This window comes from Solanum tuberosum, unplaced genomic scaffold (genome assembly GCF_000226075.1).
Source record: "Solanum tuberosum cultivar DM 1-3 516 R44 unplaced genomic scaffold, SolTub_3.0 scf00074, whole genome shotgun sequence".
Classification (NCBI taxonomy): Eukaryota; Viridiplantae; Streptophyta; class Magnoliopsida; order Solanales; family Solanaceae; genus Solanum; species Solanum tuberosum.
In genome coordinates this window covers 1925970-1950424 of record NW_006238998.1, presented here as the reverse complement: position 1 = coordinate 1950424, position 24455 = coordinate 1925970, and the positions used below count along the sequence as shown (strand labels likewise).

The following is a 24455-nucleotide window of genomic DNA, read 5'->3' as shown; positions in this document are numbered from 1 at the left end:
AGAAGTCTTTGTATGGTTTGAAGCAATCCCCTAGACAGTGGTACAAGAGGTTTGATGCATTCATGACTACACATGGATTTTCGAGGAGTGCATTTGATAGCTGTGTGTTTCACAAGAAGATGTCTGGTAACTCTATGATTTATCTATTGTTGTATGTTGAGGATATGCTTATTGTTGCTAACAACATCACAGAGATAAAAATTTTGAAGAAACTATTGAGCAAGGAATTTGACATGAAGGATTTGGGAGTTGCAAAGAAAATCCTTGGAATGGAGATTTCAAGAGAAGACGGTGTTTTACATCTTTCTCAAAAGAGGTACATCAAAAAGGTTCTTGAGAGATTCAATATGCATATGAGTAAGCCTGTAAGTACACCGTTAGCTTCTCATTTCAAGCTTTCAGAGTTACAAATGCCTCAGTCTATGGATGAGGTGGATCATATGTCAAAGGTTCCTTATGCGAGCATAGTAGGCAGCATTATGTATGCTATGGTGTGCACACGTCCAGATATTGCACAATCTGTAAGTGTGGTAAGTAGGTACATGGCAAATCCAGAAAAAAGGTACTGGGAAGCTGTCAAGTGGATATTGAGATATCTCAAAGGAGCTCCTGATGTTGGCCTAACCTTTCGAAAAAGTGAAGAGGCAGAATATATGGAGGCAATAGAGACAGTGAAAGAAGCTATCTGGTTGAAAGGTTTGGTGGCAAAATTGAGTTTGGTTCAACTGGAATCAATTCTAAGATGTGATAGTCAAAGTGCTATTCATTTGATTAAAAATCAAAGATTTCATGAGCGCACCAAACACATTGATGTCAGATTTCATTTCGTTCGAAATGTCGTTGAAGAGGGAGCTATTAAGGTTGAGAAGGTTATCACAGACGATAACGCTGCAGACATGTTGACCAAGATAGTCCCACTTGCCAAGTTTGCACACTGCAAGGACTTGGCGGAATATGCATCAATTGATGCAACTCTGAGGGAACAACTGCTAGGTGAAGCTAGTATGTTCAACCAAGGTTTGATTCTTCTTGTTTCTTATAACGGGATTGCCTAGTAAGCTTAGAAGTTTTGGCCGGAGTTGTTTCTATGGATGCTCGGAACGCAAATCAAGGTGGAGATTGAAATAGTTGGTTTGGTTCTTGTGGAATCAAACTCAATGGAAGATGAATTATTATGAAGATTTGGTAGGAAGATAATTAGTACAAAATAAAAGTCAAGATAGTATCTTGGTAGATGAAATTTAGGTAAACCATAAAAATGGTTTCACATGTTTAACCTTAACATTTTTGACACATAGTGATGTCATGGATGACATCAATAGGAAGAATTTATTCCTATAAATAGGTAGCTCTTAATTCATTTTCAAATCATCCTCTCACTTATCTTCTCACCTTTTAAGGCATTTGATGTTCTCTCTTGTAGTATTTCACTTGTATTCTTTGTAGAGTGAAATAAATATTGGTGCAGTTGTTCTTTGGTGGACGTAGGATCATTTTTTATCCGAACCACGTTAAATATTGTTGCTCTTCCTTGTTCTTTAATTTTACGTTTCCTCTAACAATTAATAAATTTAAAGAAAATTGTATTTGAATGGAAAAGCAAAGCAAAGCATAACCATATAATTTGCGATACAAAGAGCTTGATTAATGTAATTTAACAAATAGTTATACTCGATTTATTTAATATCATGTTAAGTTATTTATTTTTCACTTTATCATTAGGCTTCTTGGCATATTTTTAATGCTTAACCTTAAAATATCTTTAAATTCCATAAAATATTTAACCTAAATAATTATTATACACAATAGTTTTCTTTCCAAGAAAGCAATGTAGATTTCCCTTGCTATATCTTTTTTTCTTTGTTTAATGAAAACCCCGAATAAGTTTAATATATATTTTTATAAGTCATGCAGTTTAGAATAACTAAATTTTCTTGCGATTATTATAGTATATCTAAATCATTTTATGATTGTGACTTTTACTTGCGAAAATCTACATATTTTTTTGTCTCCCTCCATATATATATATAATAATAATAATAATAATAGTTGTTTTATTCACTACCAATAAATATTTGCAATCTTTAATAATGGTCCCAAGATGATGATACTGTGCATCCACTTGTTTTTTTTTTTGGATTAGCTCGACTACAAGTAAGTAATTTGTTTTCACCTTTGAGTTCTTCTAAAAAAATTAGTTTAAAACCTTGTTTGATGCTTCCACATTTTATAATGAGACTGAATATAGGATTCATCTTAATTACATACATCTTTTTAATTTTTTTTATTAAACTCCCTTTAGCTTTTATCACTCTTTTACTATATGCATTTTATACTCTATTTGATTTCATAATATATTTTTTCGAGAAAACAAAAAAGTTACTCTCACCTTTTATATTAAAAAAGGCACAATATCTCTATACCTTATTTTAATAATATTAGGTAAATGTATTTGCTGAAATGTAAATGAAAAATAACATAATCAGTGAGAATTTATATCCGATCCCAGCTTATTTAGGATTGAAGAATAGTTATTATTGATGGTAAATAAATTGCTTACAAGACAATTATTTTGTATGAGAATAAAGTAGAATAGAGTGGAATTGGATAAAGAGAATTCATATATTTCATTTATGCAAAAGAGCCCTTCTGCTTGTTATCAAACACACAAAAAAAAAACACATCAAACATATGTGATATTAATTCTACCTTTATTCATTTTTGTGTAATGCAAAGAACACAAAGTAAATTACGTTACGAAGAGATTTATTTTTCCATTCCAAAACATAAGAAGAGTTTTTGTAGAATGTGATGTAATGCCTTTTAATGCCATTAACATTCAATATGCGTTATACAAATTAAGTCTTCACTTTGAAACTCCTCTTTGGCAAATCCTATATAAGCATGACCTTTGTGAACATTACCATACAACCAACAAAAAGAAAAGAAAATATTTTCCTTCTTTCTTCTTATTCTTAGAATATTTTTTGGCAATTGGTTTTGAGCAACCTCCAAACTCTCAGCCACGAGTGCACGTGTTTGAGAGTAACTATTGAATCTTAGGGAGCGATCATCTACAATGATTTACACTGGAGTCGAGCCAAAATCGCTTTCAAGGCAGTGGCTTACCATGACACAGTGTTTATGATAAGTTATTTAATTATTACTTTATAATTCCAATCTAATATCAATATTGTAGTATTTTTCCCAACAATTTGAAAGCGATTTTACTAACATACAATATTGATAAATGGCTATTTCTTTGAACAAAAGTTTTTTTGATTTGTCAAAACTAACTCGAGCCTTTGGATGGAAATAATTTTAAACGATGGTCACAAAAACTTTTAATTTTCTTTGAACAATTAGAAGTTGATTATGTTTTATTTAACGAACCTTCTATGAATGGTTCTAATACTACTATTGATTCTAGCAATGTTATGGTTGTTGACGATGTTGCCAAAAAAAAGTTTGAAAAGGATAACAGAACTGTGAGAGGAAGCTTGCTAAATCATATGACTAATCCTTTATTTGATTTATTTGTTACTTATAAATCTGCCAAAGAAATATGGGATAGTTTGGAAAAGAAATATGGTGCTGATGATGCAGGAAATAAAAAATATGTTGTCGGTCAGTGGATTAAATTCCAAATGGTTGATAATGAGCCAATAATGGAACAAGTTCATGAATATGAGAACTTGACTGCTGATGTTCTCAATGAGGACATGAAGATGTGTAAGATATTTCAAGCTAATGTTCTGCTTGAAAAGTTCCTACCATCTTGGAGTGATTATAGAAATCAATTAAAACATAAGAAAATTTTTTTAACTCTGCAAAAACTTATCAGTCATATGAGGACTGAAGAGGCGAACCGTCTCAAAGATAAAATGGAAACACTTTCTCTTAATTCATCTAAAACTAATCTTGTTGAATCTTTTGGTACTGTTGTGAAAGGCAGGTTCAAAGGCAAACAGAAGAAAGTCTTGGAAAATGAACATGTGAAGAAGAAAAAACAATTTAACAAGCCGGAGAGCCAAATTCAAAAATCTAAGGGTCCTTATTTTTTCTGTGGAAAACTTGGTCATAGGGCTGCCAAGTGCTATCAAAGAAAGGGGAAGGACTCAAAGCAGGAAGGACAAAGTGATGTCCAAGCTCATCTTGCTAAGGGTAATGAAGTGATTGTTGCTGTAGTCGTTGAGGCAAATCTGGTGGCTAACAAAACTGACTGGGTGCTAGACACAGGCACTTCAAGGCATTTTTGTGCCAATAAGAATTTATTCCATGACTTTGAGGAGTCCACTGATGGCGAGTGTTTATATATGGGTAACTCCACTACTGCTGTAGTAACGGGTAAAGGAAAAGTTTTACTTAAATTAACTTCTGGAAAGATATTATCCTTGAACAATGTTTTATATGTTCCCTCCCTCCGTAGAAACTTAGTTTCCGGAGCACTTCTCCACAAAGTAGGCCTTAAACTTATTTTTGAAGCTGATAAAATAGTCATTTCTCGTGGAGGAGACTTTGTTGGGAAGGGATATCTTAGTGGAGGATTATTTGTATTGAACATTGTTCAAGAGATTGTCAATAATGGAAGTATTTCAAATTCTGCTTATATTGTTGAGGCTATGAATTTGTGGCATGGTAGACTAGGTCATGTTAATATTGCTTCTATTAAAAGACTTAGAAAAATGGAATTAATTCCTATGATAAAAACTGATGAGTTTTCTAAATGTCCTCTGTGTGTAGAAGCAAAGCATGCCAAGAAACCTTTCAAATATGTTATTAGTAGAAAGACCGAATTACTTGAACTAATACATGCAGATTTAGCAGATTTCAAGAACACTGTTAGCAAAGGTGGAAAAAGTATTACATTACTTTTGTTGATGACTTTTCTAGATACACTAAGGTATATCTTCTTAATTCTAAAGATGAGGGTGAAAACATATTTTTGAAATTCAAAGCAGAAGTGGAAAATCAAGAGATTTAGATCTGATAGGGGAGGTGAATATAGTACTAAAACTCTAGAAGATTTTTGTGAGAAAAATGGTATTATACATGAGGTTAGTGCTCCCTATACTCCCCAACAAAATGGTGTAGCTGAATGATAAAATAGAACCCTTAAAGAAATGATGAATTCTATGCTTTTAAGCTCTGGTCTATCTGAAAATATGTGGGGAGAAGTAGTCTTGTCTGCATGCTATATTCTTAATAGAGTCCCTCATAAGAAGTTAGACAAGACCTCATATGAGTTGTGGAAATGGTTTGCTCCTAACTTAAAATTTCTGAAAGTGTGGGGGTGTTTGGCTAAGGTTGGTCTACCTGAATTTAAACGAGTAAATGTTGGTTCTAAGACTTATCATTCTATCTTTATTGGTTATGCTCAAAATAATGCTGCATATAGATTTATATCTCTCAATGATCATTCTATTTGTGAATCTAGAGATGCAGAATTTTTTGAGCATATTTTTCCTTTGAAAAATAATGTGCCGAGTGATGTGCAAAATAATGCTTCTACATCTATGTCTGTTAATTCTCATGTTGTACCTTCATCTAATGTTATTTCTAATGAGCATGAAAATGAACTTAGAAGGAGTAAGAGACATAGAATTGAGACTACTTTTGATCCTAATTTTATCATTACTTTCTTAACTGAAAATTTTGATATTAATATTTTAAATGATGGATTAGTGTCTATCTATTTAATAGAAGAAGACCCTAAGACTTATGATGAAGCAATGAGATCAATAGATGTTATATTTTGGAAAGAGGCTATTAAAAGTGAATTGGACTCTATAGTTTCTAATCACACTTGGGACTTGTATGATTTGCCTAAACGTTGTAAACCCATAAGTAGCAAGTGGATATTTAAGAAGAAATTGAGACCTGATGGTACAATTGATAAATATAAGGCTAGACTTGTGATTAGGGGTTTTAACCAAAAGAAAGGTGTTGATTACTTTGATACATATTCTCATGTGACTAAAATAGCGACCATTAGGACTGTTATTGCTTTAGCCACTATTCATGATTTAGTGGTACATCAAATGGATGTCAAAACATCATTTCTAAATGGTGATTTAGAGGAAGAGATCTATATGACTCAACCTGAGGGGTTTGTAGTTCCAGGACAAGAGGATAAAGTATGCAAGTTGAGGAAGTCCTTGTATGCACTAAAACAAGCACCTAAGCAATGGTATGAAAAATTTAATATCACATTAGTGGATAATGACTTTGTTGTGAATTCATCTGATACCTGTGTTTATTCGAAGATGATATGTTCGGATTGTGTCATTATATGTTTATATGTGGATGACATGTTAATAGTTGGTCATAATGTGAATGTTATTAATGAGACCAAGAACTTTTTGTCTTCTAAATTTGAAATGAAAAACCTTGGTGAAGCAGATGTGATTTTAGGAGTTAAAATCAAAAGAACTACTAATGGTTTCTCTTTGTGTCAGTCTCATTACATTAAAAAGATGTTGAAAAAATTTGATTGTTTTGATGATGTAGTTCCAGTGAGAACTCCTTATGATCCTAGCATACACTTGAGGAAGAATAAAGAATCTAGTGTTTCTCAAACTTAATATGCTAAATAATTGGGAGTGTAATGTTTCTCATGAACTATACTCGGCCTGATATAGCTTATGTTGTTAGTAGACTGTGTAGATATACTCATAATCCTAGTAGTGAAGAGTGGAATGCTCTTCATCGGTTGCTAAGGTATTTGAGAGGTACTATGAATTAGTGTTTGCATTTTAACAAATTTCCTGGTGTTTTAGAAGGTTTTTGTGATGCAAATTGGGTAACTCACAATGATGAAGTTAGCTCCACCAGTGGTTATGTATTTACTTTCGGTGCAGGTGCTATTTCGTGGAAGTCTTCCAAACAGACTTGTATAGCACGTTCTACCATGGAATCAGAATTCATTGCTCTCGAGTTGGCAGGGCAAGAAGCTGAGTGGCTGAGAAATCTTTTAGCGGATGTGCCATTGTGGGGAAGACAAGCTTCACCAGTCTCTCTTCATTGTGACTCACAGGCAGCAATTGGAATTGCCAAAAATAGTGTTTACAATAGGAAAAAGAGACATATTCGCATAAGACATGATGCGGTTAAACAGTTGTTGAAACTGGATGTTATTTCCTTGGAATATGTAAGGTCCGAAAGAAATTTGGCGGATCTTATGACCAAGGGTTTGACAAGGAAAATAATCCTTGAAACATCAAGGGGGATGGGGCTAAAGCCCATTGATTGAGCTAGTTTGGTGGATCCGTTAGGCCTCAATATACACCACATTTTCAATCCATATGGCGTGAGGCAGTATTTTATAAGGTTGAGTTTATTTTGCTCTTAATGATTCTATAGCCGTAAGGCGGTCTATTTGAGATAGACTTGATGGAATCACCTACGTGAGTGTAAAGGTGTGGTCACCTTTTATGAAAGACTTGGGTCATCTTTCTAGAGCACTCATAAGACCCAAGGTGTGTGTGCATGACCATAAAAGCACTTTGTATTGCGGAGGTTGCTTAAATTTAAGGATATGGTATGTGTTATGAGGGTCTCAATTCATATCCGCTCAGTTCAAGAGTACTTCACTTTGCGGATAATAAGTTGTTGCCTCATATCACTACGTGTCAATTCAAATCGAAAGATATTGACACTTAAGTACATGTTCCTTCCTTTTGTCCAAAATTTATTCTTACTCTTTATTTTTGCATTAGTGGGGATTGTGATATTAATTCTACCTTTATTCATTTTTGTGTAATGCAAAGAACACAAAGTAAATTACGTTACAAAGAGATTTATTTTTCCGTTCCAAAACATAAGAAGAGTTTCTGTAGAATGTGATGTAATGACTTTTAATGCCATTAACATTCAATATGCGTTATACAAATTAAGTCTTCACTTTGAAACTCCTCTTTGGCAAATCCTATATAAGCATGACCTTTGTGAACATTACCATACAACCAACAAAAGAAAAGAAAACATTTTCCTTCTTTCTTCTTATTCTTAGAATATTTTTTTGGCAATTGGTTTTGAGCAACCTCCAAACTCTCATCCACGAGTACATGTGTTTGAGAGTAACTGTGGAACATTGGGGAGTGACCGGCTACAACGATTTGCACCGGAGTCGAGCCGAAATCGCTTTCAAGGCAGTGGCTTGCCACGACACAGTGTTTATGATAAGTTATTTATTACTTTAAAATTCCAATCTAATATCAATATTGTAATATTTTTCCTAACAACATATTCACCAAACTATCCTTCATTTTCATCATGATTTCTATAGAGAACTTTTAGTTTTCTTCACTTCATATCTTTCCAAAACTGGTGGTACAAGTAATTTTCCACCTATACACCATTACTAGCTACTTCCTACCAGTGGCGGAGCCAGAATTTTCAATAAGTGGGTTCAAAATCTGTAGAAATAGACACACGAAGTAGCCGAAGGGGGTTCGACATCTACTTTATATAAATAAAAATTATTTTAACCATGTATAATTAATATAATTTTCCTCCGAAGGGGGTTCGGATGAACCCCCTTAGTACAAGCTAGTTCCGCCCCTGCTTCCTACCCCCCACCCTCAACAAAAGCCCTCAAAATGTTCTTAACAATGACTTGCAAAATCTATTGTGTTAGATAAAACTTTCTGGATAGCTGCAAATGGAACCGTATTCTTGACGCCGTCTGCTATGGCTACATTACATGATTTCTGGTAAAGATTGCTTCATATCCTGTTGTTTTTCATGTTTATAATAGAATCATGTCTTGGTAAATGTCCAAGGCCTGTATAACCTTCTCTATCAGTAATTTTTGATGTAATCTATACCTGCCAAACGAAAGCATTATGTAAATAAGATCTGCATTCACTTTGAAGCAAAGATAAGATGATCTATGCATGCAATGACAAATAATAATTTATATATTACGTACTTTATTGCTGCTTCGAGTGTTCTACTGCATTCAGGCATCGAATCTGTTCACAGAAACCAAGAAAATGAATACATTGTTGGACAATATTATGACGTGAACAATGACAATTGTTACAAAGTCAACAGATGAAATTAACAAAAAGTGGTAAACAGTGTTGGCCCACATGGGGCATGACGCCTACAATCTTTGTAATTCGTGGCAAAAGCCAAAACTTATGATGTTAGTCAATACTAGGATTGATGGATTCTGAATTCAATATATCAAAATAAATCCTCATTGTTTTTTAGTATGAAATAAAGGTGACAACCATAGCGCATAAAAGATGGAGTTATATTTCTTTTCCAACATTCATCATTAGATAGAAGTACACAATCCAGGCTTACCTAGGATTTTCTGGTCTTCATCAGTTGTGGAAAATTCTGCAAGCATCTGGTGGCATTCTTCTTGCAGCTCCTTCACTACTTTCCTCTCTAGACTTGGAGTTGGAGGGAGATCTCCATCTGACCAAATGGGCAATGTTCTTGTGGCTGCTATTATTGGTCCATCAACGAACATGTCTCCATCATTCGATAGCTTACCAGCTTCAAGTTTTAAACAAGGATTCTAAACATCAATCTCAAACCTAGATCAGTGAAGGAGCTAGTATATCAAAAAGATTCTTTAAAACCCATACTGTTGTGGTAATATTCTCCAGGGAGTCCAGATATGTTAAAAACCGATAAAAAGGTGTCTAAATGAATTTTGGCACCTCCGGTGAAATGAATGACATCCCAAGGATTCTGCAATATCAAAGATATACATTATAGTCAGTGTTAAAAGAAAAAGAACAAAAAAAAAAAGAAAAAGAGAGAGACATCTCATAATCAAAGAAAAAGTTCAACAAAATCAATAATCGTATATCTAAATTCGTTTCCATGTTATGGAGATAGATGGCCTTGACAACTAATCAAATCATAAGCTTCGTTAGAATAATTCTTAAACGAACAATGTATATTACAATGTCTTTCTCTTTCTTCCTCTGAGTTAGTACAAATATCAAAATTCTTTGTACTATATGGAGCATCATTGAGAAATTAATCAAACCTCAATCCCTACTCAAAATTCTATGATTAAATGCCCAAATTAATCTATTCTCAATAACCGAAGACAAGGACAATAACTAGAAGAAATTCTTTGCTCACTCTAACCGTTTTCCCTTTCACTTTTTGGTTTATCTCATCTTCAAAATTCATCTACACTTGTCAGGGCTTGATAGTAGACAGTGAATGTCCATTTACAACAATTTCTTGCCAGTCATTTACTGTTACATCCTTGCTTTTAAAAAGGACTACAACAATAAATATTACTACGCAAAATCAGTAGTACTAGAGCCTTCGAGTTGGAATTTCATACTTTTCAGTAGAAAAAGTATGACACAACTTCTATTTTCTGGGAAGAGTAAAGAAAAATGGCATTACCACAGGCGATGAGAAACCATATCTCAGCATAAACAAGTCATTCTTCTATCCAGCTATGTAATCAATAGTCATTTGCAAGAATTCATAAAGGTCATGTTAGGTCATATTATCAAGATAATGCAGTAGCAACAAAGAAAAGCAGGGACACATATAGTTGGATCAGCCACGAACCCAAGATTTGAAGACAACAGGAACACCACTAAGGGAAGATGCACATTAGTCAAAGTATGTCACACAATACCGCTTCGTCCGATAATTTTATTAAAACACATAGAACTAATGTATAAATATAAATTAAATGCCCTATTTGGTAAAGCTTACTCTATGAAGTGATAAATGTGAATACCACTTTGTACCCATGAGGTCATGTGTTCAAAACTTGCCACTCCCCGTTTTATGCAATTTTTTAAGCTTTTATTGTCAGCTAAAAATGAAAAACCACCAAGGAAAGCAGGAAACAAGATTTTCCTGAGTGCAAGCATGTTATTTCTTCTTTCATTTTTAAACTCTACTTTTCCTTTAGCTTATTTTTTCCTTGCAGTGGAAGGCAAGACCTTGCACACTGAGGAGTAGGAAAGAAGTCAATGGCATCAAATGAGGTCATTCTTAATTATGCAAGATTTTGATGTTGAAAATGTCTTTTGGGGCCTAGAATAAGCAAGACTCTGAAAGTAAAAAATGCATTCTTAAAAATAAGATAGCCCTAGATGGGGGCAAACGAATGGCACCAATACCGCCCATGAGATGGGGGTCATTAACATGAGGCTCATTTACATCGTTAAGGTTTCCGATATTGTCTTGATGGCCTACTTGGCTGCTATTGCTGCCGTTCACACTCATACTTTCTGAAATATTTACACAAACAAACAAAACAAAACTAAAATTAAGTAAACTACGACTAAGAAGAACAATTTTTTTACTAAACTAACAATTCTCAACTAACACCACTTCCTGGTAGCGGCTCTATTTTGACTTGGCGTATCAGGACACTACTTCGTTTCAAGTGCCAACGATCGCGTGCAGTGATATAACCCAACCAAGGGTTGGGATCGTTCCCACAGGGAGTGGTTTCGAGAATTAATAGAAATGTAAAATCAAGCTCTAATCAATCATAGATGTAAATATTAACGAATAAAAACATACTAAATCTAAGGGGTGACGCAAGTGTCAATTATCAAGGGGGGTTTGTATTAGCTAATCAACAAAAAACAACAAAAATATACGAAAACGAGATAGGGAGATGGGATTCTTGGGATGTGATGGGAATATGGGATAAAAGACACTATCGGGTAAATGCTATTGATAGTACATCGCTTAATATTTGTAACTAGGCTAGACTTTAGTGGGGGTAAATTCTCTCTCAAGCAACTTACCCCGAATCAACTTTGGTTTCTCTTGAACACCGAGTTGCCACTTTTAAGCACAGCCTCCACCTTAGCCCATTCACTGTCTCGAGCTGAAAAGTGTGGGAGAGGGCCTAGGATTCACTCTCTCGAGCTGAACCACGATGACCCAATAACCACCGGCTATCGATTTAGTAGTCTTAGTTTTAAAACCTTTCTCTCGAGTAAGCCAAAAACACTAAGATGAAATCATATTTGCAACTACAATATCATTAAGTTCAAACACAACTACTAAACGAAATCATATTTAAGCAGCGAATATACTAAAACAACGAATATACCAAAACTAAGAAACACCCAACAGTAAATTTAACCCATATTCACAAAATCACACCCTAAGAATTGGGGTTTTAGCTAGACATAGAAAAAAGGAAGAAAATGATACCAAATCGAAGTAACATCAACTGGGTATGATTTATTTACACTTTAAATGAGTCTAGGATGAAGATTCTTTAACACCCACTTTCAATTTCTTGGAATTGGAAGTCTTCAAATCTTTAAAAGCTAAGAACAAGGTCTCTCTACTTGAAACTTAGAAAAACAAAATGTTGTATCTGAAATTGCATACTAAAATAAAAATTTAAACTAGTATTTATAATTGTCTAAAAATGTGCTGCGAAGGATCACTCGACGCAGTTACTCGGGATTGCCGATGCACTCGGTGATCCGCCCTTTGGTTTGCTTCATCGCCTTTCAGCTCTTTCCTTCAGCATTTTCGCGTTCTGAATTATTGGGGAATATAGTACTGCTTCGCGGAACTGCTCGGTGACACGTCAATTGCTCTTTTTCATCGCCAACTTGATCTTTTCCTTCAGGGCTCAGCACACTGGAACTTTGGGCGAGGTTAAGGCTTCTCGGTGACTCACCGAATGCATTAGGTGATCCTCAAGCCTTCTTTTCTTCGTCTTTTCAGCCGTTTTATTCCTTTTTGCCAAGTAGTGTCCATGCTTTGCCTTAAAATCCAAATACCTGAAACTTAAGGATTTTCATAAGTTATTGAGACAATATATGCATTTGAAGACACTAATTCTATTAAAATAAAGTCCTAAATGAGTCCAAATTGTGGACTCATATGCCACCATCTTTATCTTTGTCTCCCCGTCCTACCGGGGTCCACCTCTTATTCCACATTCCTATACTAATCTAATTTGGATTAAAATTCCAAAATCTCCTTATTTATCACGATTACCCTCTATCGTCCAGTCCATGACCCAGTCTTTAGTTTGAAAAAGTCTTGCAAGAGACTTTTAAATAGTTCTTTAAGAAACCATAATGCGCACAATTACATCGCCAGTCAACATCAAACTTTAGGACTAGAAAGACAAAGATGCATTGAGATTATGAGAATAACAGTTACTTAGGCCTTCGCTAGCAATTAATGGAAATAGAAGAAAAATAACAATACCATTAACAAATATTTCTCATCATGTCAAGTCAAAGGAACTGTTAATATATATTCAAAGTCACCAATTTTTCTCTCATAATCACCATTTTCTTCTGCTTATCAGCATCCTTCAGTATTTTGCAAGGTTGCTTCCCATTTTCAAGAAATTATCCACAAAAGTTCCAAATATTTTCTTCTTTCTTTGAAGTAGGACAAGGAAAAGAAATTCCAATTTTTTGCATTTCCATCTTCTATTTTCTTGAAACTTGTTTGGCCAAACAATAGAACCTTCCTTATCTCAAGAAATCAGAAGTCATTGCACCTCCATCTTGATCTTATGCTATTTCTAAAGCAAAATGATGAATTCGAACCAAGGAAACAAATGAAAGATAGAAATGCAGAGGGAAGTGTTCCTTTGAATACTGAAACCAAACGAATTGAATTATTGTCCTCAAAATTGAATTTGATAGAGAATTTGACCTGGCCAAGTATTTGAGAATGTTTAAATTTGCCTGTTCTAATATGAGACACACAGATACACACACAAGGCTGAAACCAAGGGAGAAATGGGTGAGAATCTGAGGTTTTGGGTAAAGAGAGATTGAAAAATTTGATATAATATTTTCAACTCAAGTAGGCTGTCATCTAAAGGGATTAACCTGAGCTATATAACTCCAGTCATGAAGAACGGAGAAAAAGTAATTGAGCTGAAGAAGGAAGAAATTGACAAACCAATAGAGGAGTTGACGCAATCCCTCATTCTCTATGTTGTAGGGGAATCACCTACCATAGCTGCGATGGAAGGGTACATAACTTTGCAAGTTAATACTATGAGTAAGCCTAAGGTGTACTACCATAATGATGGATACTTTTTAGTGCGATTTGCTAATATGGATGATAGAAATAAAGTGTTGTACTCAGGACCACACTTTCTAGATAATCAACCCATTATTGTGAAGGTTTGGAGTCCTGAGTTTCATTTCAACAAGGAAGTGTTACAGACAGTACCAATTTGGGTGAAATACCCCAATTTGCCTCTGAGTTGCTGGAGTAAGGACTCCTTGAGTAGGATTAGCAGTGGTTTAGGGGAACCATTATAAGCATATGAATGCACTACTAAGGTTGATCGAATATCATTTGCTCGAGTGCTTATTGAAATGAATGTGGACAGGGAATTGCCTAGAGAGCTGAAAGTTGAAGATCCCAATGGTTGGGTATTTGAGCAAGTAGTACAATATAAATGGGTACCAGAGTATTGTGCTAAATGCATGCAGGTGGGGCTTAAATGTCATGGGAAAGAATGGGTGAAAGTACAGAGGAAAGTAACTAAATGGCAACCTAAGGTTGATGCTAGTAAAGCAGGGGAGGTAAAGGTACTAGAGGAACAAGTAGCAGCACCTCGAGAGGAGACATGGAAGCAAACACCCTCAAAGGCAGCATGAAGAATTGCAAGAAAATCACAAAATATGCAGGTGATGATGCAGAACATGTTTGATACTATACAAGTGTATGAACAAGGAAGTACAAGTTTGGAGGATTGCCAACATATGCACAAGAAGGGTGAGGGTGATGAAATGAACACAAATGCATATGCAACCAGTCACTTGGAACATTAGAGGAATAAATAAACCTCATAAACATAAGGAATTAAGGATGTTTATGAGGGAAGAAACCGACCTTAGCCAAAACTCACACTTACTAAATTTAGCATACAATTAGTGGTCTTTAAGGACTTGCAATACTGTCCTCAAATGCTTCATATGATCACCCTCACTCCTTGAATAAATCAAAATATCATCAACAAAGACGATCACAAACAAATCAAGATATTGCCTAAATACCCTATTCATTAGATCCATGAACGCCATCGGGGTATTTGTTAGACCAATAGACATGACTAGAAATTCATAGAGACCATATCTTGTTCGAAAGGCCGTTTTAGGAATGTCAACCTCTCTCACCCTAAGTTGGTGGTAGCCCGACCTACTGTCAATCTTTGAAAAGTAACTCGCCCCTTGGAGTTGGTCAAACAAATCATCAATTCTAGGGAGATGGTACTTGTTCTTTATAGTGATTTTGTTTAATTGGCGATAATCAATACACATCTGAAGGGACCCATCTTTATTTTTCACAAATAATATCGGAACACCCCATGGAGATATGCTTGGTTGAATAAAACCCTTGTCTAGAAAATCCTTGAGTTATGCCTTTAATCCTTTTAGTTCAGCTGGAGCCATCTGGTAAGGGGAAATTGATATGGGTTGAGTATCTGGCAAAAGATCAATGCCGAAGTCTATTTCCCGTTTGGGAGAAATTCTGAGCAAGTCATCGGGAAAGACTTTCGAAAACTCCCTCACTACGGGGACCGACTCTAAAGAAGGAATCTCGAACTCAATGTCCATGACCCTAACAATGTGATACATGCACCCCTTTGAGATCATTTTACTAGCTTTTAGACAAGAAATGAAACGACCTCTAGGTGTAGAATTTCCCCCTTTCCATTCTAAAGTAGGTTCATTAGGGAACTTTACCAACCGGGTTCTACAATCAATGGACTCAAAACAAGAATGCAACCAATCCATCCCCAATATGACATCAAAGTCCAACATATCTAATTCTACCAAATCAACCAATGTGACTTTATGATACAATGAAATGGGACAACTCCTATAAACTCTTTTAGCTATAACGGAGTCACCCACCGGGGTAGAAACCGAAAAGGGTTCTTCTAAGCCATCAGGGAGTACATCAAATTTCATAGCCACATAAGGAGTAAGAAAACATAAAGTGGTACCGGGGTTTAATAATGCATAAACATCAATGGAAAATAATTACAACATACCAGTAACAATGTCTGGAGACCCTCTTGATCACTTCGTGATTGGAGAGCATAGAAGCGATTCTTCTTGGGAGCATCGAAATTTGAGCCACTTGGAGGGACTTGCCTGCCCTCTCTCCCTTGAACCTTTAGCATAGGACAATCTCTCTTCATATGATCACTCTTCCCACAAATAAAGCAACTATCCGTGCCAACTAGGCACTTGCTTTCATGCTTCTTGCCACACTTTGCACAACTAGTTCTTTCAACATAAGAGCCACCCCTATTGCCTCCTTGAGGCTTAGGGTTAGACGCCCTATATTTGCTGGGCCTTGGTGTATTGGGGTAGCCTTTGTTAGAAAACCTCTTTTTGAACCTTGGTCCACTTTGTCCCTCAAACTTACTCTTAGAAGAATTTCCATCATCGGTCCTTGCCCTCTTTACCTCTCTATTCTTCTTCCTAAGCCTTGTTTCCTCAACTTGTTGAGAATAGACCATTAACTGTGAGATATCCATGTTGTCATGGATCATTGCCGCTTGACACTCTTCTTCAATAGCATCAGACACCTGTGACAAAGCGACTCATCTCATATCTTGGATTAGAAACCAAAGATGGGGCATATTTGGACAACTTAGTGAATTTCAAGGAGTATTCTTGGACACTCATACCTCCTTGGTGAAGGTTGATGAACTCCTCAACTTTAGCTTCCCTCTTCTCCCAGGGGAAGAACCTATCAAGGAAGGCCTTCTTGAATACTTCCCAACTTATGGGACCCGCTCTTATGGGTTTATTCTCCTTAAATTGAGTGTACCATACTTGGGCCACATCTTTCAATTGATACCCGGCTAATTCGGCTTTCTCAATGGAAGTGACCCCCATAGCCTCCACAATCTTGTAGATCTCCTCAAAAAACTCTTGTGGGTCTTCATTCATCTTGGAACCAAAGAAAGTAGGAGGGTTCATCCTAGTAAAATCTCACAACCTTGAGGCCATGGTACTCACTTTCGGATTTACCCGGGGCTTGACTTCTCGGTTAGCTTGGGCCGTTAAGGCTTGGGTTTGAGTGGTGACGGTTTGAGTTTGAACCGTCATGAGTTGGGTCAAAGTTTGGAGAGCCGCCCTTATCTCCACATTAGTCATAGCTCCTTCATCATTTGGAACTTGAGGGTCTTGAGGAGCTTGAGAGGGAAACCTCCTCATTCACATTCTCCGCTTGTTCCCTTCTTGCATTTGCCCTTCTTGTATTCATTACCTATAATCACAAGAAAAGGGTTAGGAGAAAGGACTTCATAGAGTTAGGACTCCAAAGCACGACTAGAGAGTAATGAAAGAAGTGAAAGTTTCTAGACATCTTGTAGCCTCTCATTCATAAGTGTGGCGCGCTTCACACTCATGAACAAGACTTTACTAGACGTGGTTAATGAGACATCAACCTAAATATTATTCCCAAAACCTTATGCTATGATACCAAGTTTGTCACGACCCAGGAGTACCCCCTAGACATAACATGGCATACTTGACCCCGAAGGGGTCTCATACAAGCCTCTAGCATCATCGTTAAATTAACCATAGAAATAATGCGGAAAAATTTAAAACTTTACAATAGAAGTCCAACTTCATTTTACATAATAGGAAGTCATAGGAATCTAGACTTTGTCTCATAGACCATCTAAAACATAGGAATACAAAGTTTGGGACTTATCCCTTTACATCAACAAAAGTCTCAATATACGAAGTACAATAGGAACTAAGAAATGACTAATCCGTCCTCGAACTTGAGGACTCACCAAAACTTGGAGATAAGCAATCCAAGTCTTCTTCAAGAAAGAGAGTGTATGTCACCTAGCCGGAACCTACACTTATAAAAATGTAGAAGAAGAAGGGGTTAGCACAAATATGTACTAAGTATGGAAACATGCATAAAATCCTTGAAATATGATGAAAAGAACATTTTAGTTGAAAAGTATGCTTTTGTCAAGTTTAGAAACATACATGTATTTACAATGTACAACACAAGCCAAAATCACATTCGTACTCAATTCATAGTGAAGCCATAACCTTAGTAACCCCTAAGAAATACTTGTGCAATGTGTGGTTGGCATCCCATAATACCAACCCTACTAAGTATTCCCTTGAAGCTACCTTGGTCATGAATATCATCTTTAAACCTCATTATAATCATTAGTCACAAATAAGGAATAGTCATGTACAATACTTGAACACAAGAAAAGTCATTCCTAACAACTATCCATTCAATATACATGCATACCTTTTATACTTCATCATAACACAAAGGAACTATCCCATAACCTCCTACTAAGTATACTTGTGCAATGTAGAAGTGAAGTCCCATACCCCCACTCTTACCAAGTAAACTCACCAAGAAGTCTCATTCATTATCTTCATTATATAGGGAAAGTAGCATTAACCGACATAGACTATGCGAGCTACATGGAATCTGGTGTTCTAGCCCCACACCGAAAAGAGGGTATCCTACTTGCCTAAGGTAGAACTATCGTGATAGCTTTTAGGTGGATACACTAGCTAAAGACCTATGTGGGCACATAGTTATGGGATAAGGAGATTGCTACTAGAAACTCTGACTTCTAGCGTAAAAGGTTTCCATCTCATGAGACAACCTATGTTGGGAAGCCGGACTTGCTAAATGTAAAAGCTTCCTATCACATTGTTCATATCCATTCAGTGCTAAGCCTATTTCCCTTGTAAAGTCATATTAAGCCTTTACTTATGTTCATTGTTCAATAAAGAATGCACAAGGCACTCAAGACAACATTCGTCATAATTGCTCAAAGATTCATTAGGTGAGAATGCCCTTTCGACCTTAGAATCATCCACAAGTGAGTAAACCTTTCACATTATCATTCATAGTGTTTTTATGAGAATTAGCCTTTCAATCAACACAATAACATCATCATCATCCTAGACAAGTTATACATGAACATGTGTAGAGGGTAAGGGAAGAACAACCTTTCATCAACACCATACTTTACACATTAGTCATAGGAGATTTACTTTCTAGGTGAATCAATAGGTTATACACAACTTTCATTAATATGTACAAACTCTAGCAATTTACCCCTTTCAAGGTCATGAATCATGTCTCACAATTACACCTAAATATACTACAACAGGTATGAATAAAGCAAGATTCAATAACTAGATAAGCATAGATACAATTCATAGTAATCATCTTGCATCAATACACCGATCACAATTCATGAAATTGGGTCATGAGGGTGTTCATGGGTTCATGGGGAATTTTACAACAAAAATCACCATTAAACATCAAATCATCCATAATATAATGCAATTAACATAATAAAATCATTTTTAGGAAGAACCCATGGCTAGAATGAAAACCCTAGTTTTTGAACAAGTTACCAATTTCTAAGTTGAAGGGCTTCATGGAGAAAAGTGTTTGATGAATCAAGGTCCCCATACCTTAATTGATGTTTTCCCATGAAATTGGAGTGAAAATCTTGGAGCTTGAACCCTAATCTTGACCTTCTTCTTTGTTCTTCAATGGAGTTTAGAGAGAGAATCTTTTGGGAGAGGAAAGGTGGTTGAGTTTGAGTTTGTGAGTTATGAGAGTTAAACGGGTTGTTTAATAGTTAAAAATACTTTAATATACTTATAAAAACTAATAATAACCGTCCCTACCCTTAATTAATTTAATTAGGATTTTACCCATTTGTCCCTAAGATGGCCGACTTAAGGTAAGGGAAGAACAACCTTTCATCAACACCATACTTTACACATTAGTCATAGGAGATTTACTTTCTAGGTGAATCAATAGGTTATACACAACTTTCATTAATATGTACAAACTCTAGCAATTTACCCCTTTCAAGGTCATGAATCATGTCTCACAATTACACCTAAATATACTACAACAGGTATGAATAAAGCAAGATTCAATAACTAGATAAGCATAGATACAATTCATAGTAATCATCTTGCATCAATACACCGATCACAATTCATGAAATTGGGTCATGAGGGTGTTCATGGGTTCATGGGGAATTTTACAACAAAAATCACCATTAAACATCAAATCATCCATAATATAATGCAATTAACATAATAAAATCATTTTTAGGAAGAACCCATGGCTAGAATGAAAACCCTAGTTTTTGAACAAGTTACCAATTTCTAAGTTGAAGGGCTTCATGGAGAAAAGTGTTCGATGAATCAAGGTCCCCATACCTTAATTGATGTTTTCCCATGAAATTGGAGTGAAAATCTTGGAGCTTGAACCCTAATCTTGACCTTCTTCTTTGTTCTTCAATGGAGTTTAGAGAGAGAATCTTTTGGGAGAGGAAAGGTGGTTGAGTTTGAGTTTGTGAGTTATGAGAGTTAAACGGGTTGTTTAATAGTTAAAAATACTTTAATATACTTATAAAAACTAATAATAATCGTCCCTACCCTTAATTAATTTAATTAGGATTTTACCCATTTGTCCCTAAGATGGCCGACTTAAGGTAGCTTCCCAGGCCCCCATCCACTAGACCCCAACCACGGACCTTACTGGTCACTCGTGGTTTGGGGATGGGGCTTGTCATCTTGGCCTGCCTTCAGGCCTCATCCACGAGACCCTTTCACGGGGCGTGAGTTGGTCCACGGACCGTACTGCACGCTCCTGGATTGGGACTAGAACATGGAAGTTTGGGGGTGGTTTGGGGAGACCTAGTCTCGAACCATGCCTCCTAACCACGGAGAGTGGTTCCACCCCCAGCTCGTGGGTGCCCAAACGTGGTTCAAGCTGGTTTTTGACAGTTTTTGGACCTTCCCTTGGGTTCTCCTCATGGACCCTTGTGGGGTCCTAGGGGGTCGTGCCTTGACGTTTAGGCACTAAAACCCTAGTACTACATTAGGGAAGTTATTTTAGGACTTTAACCTTACGTTTTAACTTCATTAGGCTGCTAGACTACATGTTAGGCTCTATCTTAGGTCATTAGATTTTCGGGATGTTACATAAGATATTTGCCCTTCCAAAGAAAGTTATTCAAGCAGTGGAGAATATGTGCAGAAGATTTTTATGGACAGGGAATATTGAGACCACCAGGAAAGCATTAGTTGAATGGGACAAGATGTGTTGGCCAAAAGCAAGTGGAGGAATGAATTTTCTTGATATATATACATGGAACAAAGCAGCAATTCGTAAGTTGTTGTGGAACTTATGCCAAAAAAAAGATAAATTATGGGTTGTCTGGATACATAGTTACTATGGGAGAAAAGGTGTCTGGAACATACATGCTCAACAAGCTTTTTCGGTGGTACAGAGGATACTGAAGTCTGCAAAACATTTACAAGAGGCAGGGTTCACTAAGGCAGACATAAGTAATAAAATATGTAAGTTGCTAAAGAGTACCAACTTAAAATTTGTAGTGAATAATTCAACTATTTGCTACGAAAAAGATTCATAGCTAAATATTTTTTTTTTGCTATAATTGTACATAATTACAAGTGACAACTTACAAAAAGAATAATATAAGTGCTTCATAAGAAATATACAAATACCATTCGTTAATTGGCGAGGGAAAATATTAGAACCAACAAATTCGGTCGATTTTGTAAAAATGAAAAAGTTCAATTCATCAATTTTCTTAAATTACGCAATTATAAAATGCATCATTTGAAAAATACAATCCAGGTTATAAGTATAGTGAGTGGGTACGGTTCTACCACTAGATCACTAATATTTGTTGGTTTAATACTTTTGTTTTTTATTTGATACACTTTCATCTAGAAAGACGATAAAAAATAATAATTTCTCAAATCTTTGTGCTATTTTTTATGTGTGTTTATTGATTTGTGATTGGTAAACTGCATAGACTAAGTCGATCTATTTGCTACTTTCTAAAAATATGTACATATTTAATAGTAATTCCACATACGTACGTAGAGCAACTATACAGAGTTAACATCGACTTACAAACTTAGACTTTGCAAAGGTGCGAAATATTTCATGAATTTCCATTAACTTTTTCCATCACTGTGAAAATTGAAATAAACTAAAAAATGAAAGCACAAATAAAAGAAATGAACCAACTAGGATTTCAAATATATTATGATGAAGTACTATAATTATGGCTATCGATGTTTTTTTCAAAATAATTGATTTACTGATTGAATTGAATCGATTATTCAATTTTTTTAATAAAATCAAAAGTTTTTTTATATAAATTTATAATTGTACTAAATAATTTTTAAAATTTATAAAAATAAATAAATAAAATGACAGAATCGTATTGAATATAGTTAAAGATATTTTTAAAAAAATATACAGTTTCATTAATATATAATCTACATTTGAATGAATTGTGGGTGGTAAATTTGATGCATTTGTGTATGTGTATAAATAATCATATAATATATTATTTCTACAGAAGTTAAATTTGAAAGAAGTGAATGAAGTTAAAAATAAAATAAAAATGAGAGACAAGGGAGAGTTGATCGGATGGTAAGCACTCCTCACTTCCAACTTGAAGGTTGTGAGTTCAAGTCCCCAAGAAAGCATAATGTGGGAGCTCGTGGGAGGGGTTAAAAAATTAGATGGGAGATAATAGGAAAATTAACCTTATTTATAATAATAAATTTATGAGAAAATGGTCTAAACCCCCCCCCCCAACCTATACCGGGAATCCCAACTACACACTCCAACTTCACGGGTGTCCTATTACCCACCTGAACTTTATATTTCTCTATTTTCTACACACCTAAGTTCTGACCTATCATAGGAGGTGTTCTCACCTCCTCTAGGCGCGTTAGAAGGTGAATTTTGACGAAAACTTACTCTTTCTCCAACGGTCATCTTCCGCAGCCTTAAATAAACCATTGTTTCTTCTTCCCCACCATTAGCTCTTGTTCCTTTTATAAACAATTCACGATTTTCTCTAAAAAATAAGTAGGGTTTAGTTGTTTATGTTCATTTCTACTTCAAATCTTGAATTTAGGGTTTGAATTTGCTCTAATTTGAATTTTGAATTTTCTCGAAATTCATCAAAAATGACAAATGAAAACTTGAATAAGCGTTGTATGGATGAATCAGACCCAATGCTCAACGATGTAGTGAGATGCAAACATGGAATTTTACTGAATTTGCAAACTTTTTGGTCAAAATTAAATTTGGGAAGATGATTTTAGTCTTGCCCATGCTATGTTGTATGTATTTTTCCTTGTATTCTTGCTACACTTTATATTGAACGATGCTAATGTACTATTTTTTCATCATTTTCAATCTAAAAATTGCAAATTTTTTCGATGGAGGGACAAAGAAGAAGTGGATCCAAGATCAAGTTTTATCCTTCCAAGATTGGTGAACAAAATCAATGAGTTGGAGCAAGAATTATGTATTAGACAGGTTCATATTGACAACTTGAGGAACTCCAATTTGTTATTGGAGAGGAGACTCAATAGAAGGTGAAAATGGTGTAGGTTCAATAGGAAGATACTTTTATGTATTTTGATTTGTGTTGTTACTATGTTCATTAGCAACCAATCTATTCAAGGGTAGTATTTGATTTGGATTTCTCTTTGATTTGTACTGTTGTTATGTTTAATTAGAATTGTCAATGTATGTGACAAATTTTGTATCTATGATGTCAATTGAAGCTTGTATTAATATGCATCACTTCATTAACAACCAGCAACCTAGCCATCCATTCATACTTCAACATAGACAACACAACACTATTTGTAAAACACATAACCAACACAACATTATTTCTATAGGCATATGTAAACACACCTGAATAACCAATACAATTCAATAGACAACACAACAACATTTCATAACACAACATCACCATTCATTCATAAGGCCTCACATAAGGCAGAATTTACCAAAATAAAGTCATATTCATAAGGCCTAACATAAGGCAGAATTTACCAAAATAATGTCATATTCAAAAGCCCTCACATAAGGCAAAATTTACCAACAAACAAAATCCAAAATAGTAGGCCCTTAATGCAGCATGTCTCGACTAACTTAAAAGTGCTTAAATACATCAACATCACTACAATTTCCATGACATCTTTGACTGTGAAGAAGTGTCATTTTGACTTGGATTATTTGAATTACTTCCCATTGTCTTCTTTCTTTGCTTCTCTCTAAGCTCATAAAGTTTGCTTGTTGAGATTGTTGCTTTACCATTCCATTTTAGCTTAGTTGTATTACTTGGTGTATAACCAATGTCACCAGTTACATCAGATGATCTTGTGACTTTTGCTTGCCCAGTAGAGTAGATCTTACTACTTGGCATACCAGGCTATAGTAACATTAGGATTATATCAATATTTAAGTTGTTTAATTAAACAAAATTAGGATTATAATTCAATATTTAAGTTGTTAAGATCTGAACTTTTACATTATTGGTGAGGGTTCGATTCCACCTTATGGTCTTTTCTCTGGAGATGTGTTTCCCCTGCCCCTAATTT

At 35.4% G+C, this 24455-nt stretch overlaps 1 long non-coding RNA gene across 1 annotated transcript; it reads right to left on the bottom strand.

Annotated features, from left to right (window-relative positions):
* Window positions 1-8772: 8772 nt before the first annotated feature.
* LOC102592211 (uncharacterized) lies at window positions 8773-9339 on the bottom strand. Its single transcript, XR_367194.2, has 3 exons — window positions 9316-9339; window positions 8933-8975; window positions 8773-8828 (listed from the first exon to the last, which is right to left on the bottom strand). It is a non-coding gene; the product is annotated as an uncharacterized lncRNA (long non-coding RNA).
* Between the last annotated feature and the right edge of the window lie 15116 nt (window positions 9340-24455).